General features: G+C 27.1%; 1 long non-coding RNA gene across 1 annotated transcript; it reads left to right on the top strand.

Moving 5' to 3' along the window:
- The first annotated feature begins 3,469 nt into the window (after window positions 1–3,469).
- LOC113557160 lies at window positions 3,470–7,025 on the top strand. Its single transcript, XR_003405575.1, has 3 exons — window positions 3,470–3,724; window positions 3,881–3,987; window positions 6,012–7,025. It is a non-coding gene; the product is annotated as an uncharacterized LOC113557160 (long non-coding RNA).
- The last annotated feature ends 291 nt before the right edge of the window (window positions 7,026–7,316 follow it).

The following is a 7,316-nucleotide window of genomic DNA, read 5'->3' as shown; positions in this document are numbered from 1 at the left end:
TTTTATACTTTTTAATTTTATTGTCTCACGATTTTTTTCGATATTTTATTTAAATATTTTTTTTATAATTTCATCTTATTGAAAAAAAAACCATTAAGACTTGAGTCTTTTGAACATATTAATCTTGATGTATGAATGTTACTGATTACATTATTATTATCATTGTTATTATTATTATTATTATTATTATTATTATTATTATTAGTATTATATTAATTATTATTAATTATTTTTTATTTAATTTTTTTTAAGCAGTAAAACGAAACATTGTATTTCGCTTTATAATAATAGATGTGCATTCACGGATAAAACATATTATTATACTATATATTCTTTGATTTAGGTTTCATTTAGTTATTTAAAACCATATCAAACATATTCGGTAGTTCGGTACCTCTACCTACTTAATTTGATTAAAACCTCAAAACACCAAACACTTTATTTAAATGATCATTTTATGCTCATCGAATTAATTTTTATGTCACAAAATTAATAGGTACTTAATAAAAGCTATTAAACCTAAACCTACAAAATTAACGATAGATACATAGACAGTGTAGACCAAACTGCTTTCTAATATCATTGCAAATTGCAATTTCATACCGCATGTTCAAAATCTTATAAAAACAAGTAATAAATTTGAATCATGTGAAGTAGAAAAATTTAAACGAAGATTTATTTTGCACAAAATTGTACATTTTAGAGTCCTTGCATTAACACCTACAGTTCTACTCATGTCTCATATTAAATTTCAATTTGCATTTCATTAAAATGTACGTTTTTATATCATCACTGTTATTAGGTATTATTTATAATTTATGTTACAATCACATATAATCATTATCATTGAACTTGACTTTCAATTTAATCTGATACAATATAAATAAAGATAACGACTACGTGACAACCGCATGAAAATACGTCCGATGATATACAGGCGGCTATCAAAGTACAGTCTACCGCCACAAGCCCACAACTGTAGGAAAGATACTTAGAAATGTACATGATAGTAAATTAAATAAGCTTTAAAGCAGAGGACTAATGACCCCAAAAAAACCACTTAATGTCCAAACACGTATGCATTTAAAACAATAAGATATGCTCTAAAAATATACATATCAATTTTTTTTTAAATTTAATCTATAAAATAAATAGCTATTAAAATAAGAAAATACAATTACTTAATTTAAACACATTTCAAACTATATTGCCAAATAAATAAAAACATTTTTTTTATATATATATATAAATGAAACTAACTCTTATTTTTATTGATTAGGTAATAATCAATGACATTGATTTATTTATGAACTTAATTAATTTATCATTTCTTTTTCTGTACGCAGTGAGATATTGTAGAGTTAATGCGGCAGTTTGTGGGTTTGTGCCTTTAAATTAAATAATAAAACCATAAATAAATGACTTTTTTAAAATTAAGGTTATTAAAAAAAATGTGTAATACAAAGCACAAAATAAAGAATTAAATATGTCTCAAAAATCAAAGTCTACTAAATATTGAAAAAGAATATAAATTTAGAAATTTGAATTTATCGTAACATGAAACAAATTTGAAAGTATCTAGTTGGCTTACGATTACGCAAAATTAATGTATAAATACTAGAAATCCTCTACCATATTATTATAGAATATAACTAGTAACTACTAAATATAAAATCAAATAAATAAAAAATAATGATACATTTTATTGAAAAAATTCTTGTTTTCTATAATATCTTATAAAACAAAAATATTATTTTGCATGTTTTTGCACTTTTCGGCACTTTTTGGAATTTTAATAAAAAATTGTTCGAGTGTTGGCTGCTCAAAAATCCTTTAGTGATGATGTTAAAGTGACTTGCATGCATAAGATACGGATTATGTAAGTGCTGTCTACCAAAATACAAACAACAGAATCTTATTAATCCGACACTAATAGAACCATAGTAAAAACTAGATATTAAAACAGAAATCGGGTAAAAATTTAAATTAATTTTTTTTCATTGTACTTTTATCAAATTGTGTATGAAAATGTAATTAATATCACCGAAAAGCTACTCAATTTTGTCGAAATGCCAAAAATATTATTGAAAGATTCGAGTACATTGAGTTATTAAAGCAATAATCCAAAAATAAAATTATAGTTTGATGTAGAAAAAATCTAGCGGATTACCAAAGGCACCGAATTGACGCAGTGCCGGAACTTGGCTGTTTAGGAAAAATAGAATTAGTTATTGGAACTTATGTATGAAACTAATTTCCAGCTGGTGTTTAAAATAAGTACCTATAACAAGTTTTTGTTTTTCTTTCATGGTTATTATGACTATAAGTTTTCATGCATATCATAGCATAAGCAGCTTAATTTAAAAAATGTCGTTTGATATCTTATCGTATTATATCATCAACAGTAACAATTCGATCAACCTAAATTGAAAAAAAAACTGAAAATTTAAAATTATGTTTATAAATAGCTCGAAATGAACATAATTTTTACGTTTAGAAAATATTAATATAAATATTTAAAAAAATCTCTACGGTCATTAATTTTTAAACTAATACTAAACAACGAAATCGGTTTTATCAACTGCTGATGTTATACATAGTACATAAAGTCCCGTTTTTTATTAGTTTTTATTTATTATTTAAAAATCGATGTGGTTATATTTTGCATTTAACTGACGAACTAGCTAGACATAAATTTTTACCATAAACCACCAAAAAGTTGAGGACTGAAGCATTTTATGTGCTCTAAGACACAATGGTTAGACAGAAAAAGTCACACGCGTTGTATAAACAATCTATAAATAATCGATTACTTCTCCACAACTAAAACAATTTTTTACAAATACTAAGGTATCAATCACGGAATGACGGAATAATGTAAATTAATTATTTACGCGACTTTGAAAATATTCACAGTGGTTTTTTAGAATATTTGATTATATAATATAATATAATGATGTATTGTGAATTTCTTACGCATTTTGACTGCAGGTAATATCATAATATAATATATATATATATATATGTATATATAGCAATCGGAGCAAAACATAATATTATGTTTCGTAATTGTATTGATATGCAGGCGGCATGCCGTGTTTATATATTATATATTATATAAATATATATATCACGCGAGAAGTTATTTTCCAATTATCGGCATATAACATGGTTATTGTATACATATATATATATATACAGAACACGTAGGTACATGCACATCAGATTACACGGACATCGGACGCACGTGAGATATACAATATTGTTACAGCCCCGATATTTATGGTTTCTGTCAGGCGGTGACTATAATCTGAAATTCTGAAACGACTGGGAACTTTCGGCCAGTGTTTATATTTATCTGCTATGGGTGTGAACGATGTGCGGTAAAAAAAAAAAAAAAAAATAAATATTCCGCGATCCGCCATCGTGCGACGGCGCGGCGCGGCACGACGCTCAGTAGGCACACTCCGCTGCTGCACGCGTGCAGATCAACGCGATCCGCACCCGGACGGTCGACCACGTGCAGAAAATCCGCCGTCGGCACCTATCGATGCCGTACGGCATTGGCAGCGGATCCACGCGTTACACGGTCGGTCCGTCGGCTCGTTGTGTTTTATGCGGAAGCGTGTAAATTGTTTTCGTCGTCAAACTATTCGCGGAGTACCCTGTGCCCCGAAACGCAGCCTCGTAACACGCGTTTCGTCTACGACTCTCCGGTGACGAAGTAAGTCGTTGTTTCATTATCGTTAACCGGCGGGATCGCGATTAAAAAAAAAAAAAAATTATTAACTTAAAAGGAGTTCCATTATAAGTTTTCAACGAATAAAATTATACAATACATTATTAAACACTGTTTTAAAATGTATTTTGATTTATTTAGATGTTTTTTTTTTCCACCGTTGTCAAGAATCATTTTTCCGGCCATCGATTTCTGTCAATAAAAAATATGAAACTATGCGAAAAGAAATTATCAACTGTTGGTCGGAGGTAAATTAACCATTTAATTCTATAAGTGTACAAAACCAAACACAAACAACTGTGGACAAATACTTACATCAAACAATAATATAACGATAATGATTTACGCTATTGTTTATTATTTTCGATAATGTTCTCCTAAAGAAATTTGTTCCAAGAATAAAAAACAATTATCGTTACTATTTACGTTAATTGTTTATATTTGCGTTGTAACACATGGCATATAAATTTAATATATAAAAGCGTGTGCTCGAGAAACGTGGGGTTTGTGAAACCACATCCAAAACTGCTTAGAACAGTGAATAAAATGATAACTCATTTCAAAATCCTCGTTTAATTCGCCGTTAAAATTAATAATTTAAAAATAAATGTCAGAGCCAGATAAAGAAGACGGCGGCGCACCAATTGATGACCCCTATGGTATGTATAGTGTATACACTTCCCATTTACATTGTTATTATTTTTTTTCTCAGTTGAACAACTTTTTTATGCATGTTTAAATTTTCTTAACTATCGGAGTTATAAAGTAAATTATTGTTCAATCGAAAAACCACCAATACTAAAATTGACATTCAATACGCAAATTAAAAGCTTATTTTGATTATGTAAGCCCCCTTAAAAAAAAATACACGTGTGTACATCATACTCTGTGAAAAAATTCAGCACACGCCTTGCTATATGTGTATAAAAATTATTGTAAAATGTATAACTATAGTAATAATTGAAAAAAAAAGGTACCTAACAAGAATTTTCTAGGGTTTTGTATAGTATTCTATTACTTTAATTATTAAATTATTGCTATTTTAACTGCGTATTAATATATTTTTATATGCATTAAATATATATAATATTATGTATTATTTTTTGTATTAAAATATTTTTTTTTTATTCCATTCGTATAGGAAATTTTCTGATAACGTATAAGACAAAGTGTTTTCTAAATCAAACAATTTTAAATACGACTAGTCGATTATGTAATGTTTTAAATTTTTGATTGCATATTTTTAATATTTTAGATTTATGAGGTACCTAATTCATAATTGCATATTTATTCCAGTTTTTAGAGCAATAAAATTCGATCCCTAGTTATACCTTATATATATTATTATATAATTTTATCGGGTGGTGGTAAACTCTCCCGATTTTTAAAAACAGTAAACTCTCCCGGGTCAACATTTTCAAACTGAAATATATATTAAAATTCAAAGTTTCAGTAAACTAAATATAAAAATTATAAATTATCTGTGTATTGTGTATAGAATTGCACACAAAATACGATTAAGATCTGAAATTTATGGAGAATTGTATTTGTGTCATACACTCTACAGTCATTCATGTCAATAATTATAGACTTAATAGTTGTGTGTATACAATAAAGCCATAATCATAAAATGAACTCTATAGTCATAATATTCGTTTAACAAAACAAGTAACATGTAAATATATTATTTTAATTATTGAATAAAAAATTTAAAAAAAAATAACTTTTTTAATAAACCTATAAATTAATTTTTTATTTTAATGTAATATTTGTGTTATTTAATATTAATTATTTAATTTTAAATGTATTTCTCAATAAATGTTCATGTACTTTTTGTATTTTTATAAACATTTAAATTAATTTTATATCGTTAGGTAAACTTATACATAATATAATATAGACTTAGAAATAAATAAATTAATATGTTAAGTAGTATAATTTTAAAAATTATTTACTCTTTATTGATACATTGTTATTGAAAAAAAAATATTTTATTTTATGAGTAAGTGGGTATAGAAAGTAGATTAATTTATTATTATTAAAATCGTTTGCACTACAGATTTAATGAATACGAATTATAAAATTTAATCACTAAAATGTACAAAACATATTCACAAGTCTCCTACAGTGGCTAGTTCATAATATTATATGAGAATTAACATTTAATTTTATTACACGTATACGTGTCATGACGGTCATCGTTATCACGAGCCGTTTTTAAATTATAACCATTAAGGGGATTTTGAAAATTTGGAATGGTCTATGTTTGCAGATTTACTATCACTTCACTGTAGATCGATCGGTACGTTTGGCAAAGAACACGTCCGCATTTCTATGAACTGCGTGTATCAGACAGAGACAGACAAATTCGGTATTGAATTCTCTTGTATGAATATATTCATAATACATTATTATGTATTTGTGTTCAATGTGTTCATAACTCATCGTATAAGTCACAATACAGGTATAGATAATTCGTATAATAAAACTAATATTAGCTAACGGTGTATTATTAAGGGTTCACCAATATGTTTTCCGACACAGGTATCTTATTTCTTGCGATTGTCCACAGCCCATATTAAATGTCTATAATGTTTATTTCAATGTCACTCAACGCTATTACTTGATAGTTGGCTATATTTTGTATATGATATTATCGTCAGTGTATGATTACGGTGCTGTGTAATGTCCACGAGAACACGTGTTTAAGTAATTACTGCGCCACTATACAATGTCTACTAGATCAACAGTGTAACAACAACAATAATAATATTTCCAAAAGTCGTCGCGAGATGTCCCGGACATTATTTTAAGACTCGTCGAATTGCTTATTTTTTCACAACCATACTTTCTGCCCTCTCAAAAAAATTGTATCAATAGTTTTCTTAAGAGTTGGGAAAAACTAACAACCAAAAAAACCAGAAAAACTGAAATATTTACGCAAAATCGTGGTTTTTTGACAGCGTATTGTTTTAGATTCTCGGCGCAGTGATAAACGTATTAATTTTACAAAAATATGTGTTTTATACTCTGTCTGTCGTCAACTGCTAAGACAGCAAAAAGAATTCAAACTTTGAGATTGTTTCTGGTAGCAAATTAAATCTATTCGGGTACTTTCAGGGAAGTGAAGATTATAAATTAAACGTAAAACTAGTAGGTGTTCAGTAAAATCAATTTGGCGTAACTCAAAAAAGAAAATAACTATAGTTACTTAACATTTTTACTAAATGTTTAAATTCACATTTTCTATATACCTAATATAAACTTTTCAAAATATTTTGACTCTTCAAGCTATCTATAGACATTTGAAAATTTCAAGTTTTTGTTTTTTTTTTCTTTAATTATCGATAGAACATTTTCGCTAATTCGAATTATTACTTAAAAACGTAATACAATGTTCGTTATAAGTTGTAAAACAACTAATTATAAAATAGTAAAATTCGTATTTACAATATATTTTTATGAGCGCTTAAATTTTAAATTTTGACAAAATTCGTAAAATCTGAAAAATTTGCAAATTATTTTGTAGTTTGATATTTATACATTTTTTTTCCTTTTTATATCTAAGATTTGAAAA

Source organism: Rhopalosiphum maidis, chromosome 3 (assembly GCF_003676215.2).
Source record: "Rhopalosiphum maidis isolate BTI-1 chromosome 3, ASM367621v3, whole genome shotgun sequence".
NCBI lineage: Eukaryota > Metazoa > Arthropoda > Insecta > Hemiptera > Aphididae > Rhopalosiphum > Rhopalosiphum maidis.
The sequence above is the reverse complement of the archived record's forward strand: the minus strand, read 5'-3'. Positions and strand labels throughout refer to the sequence as shown.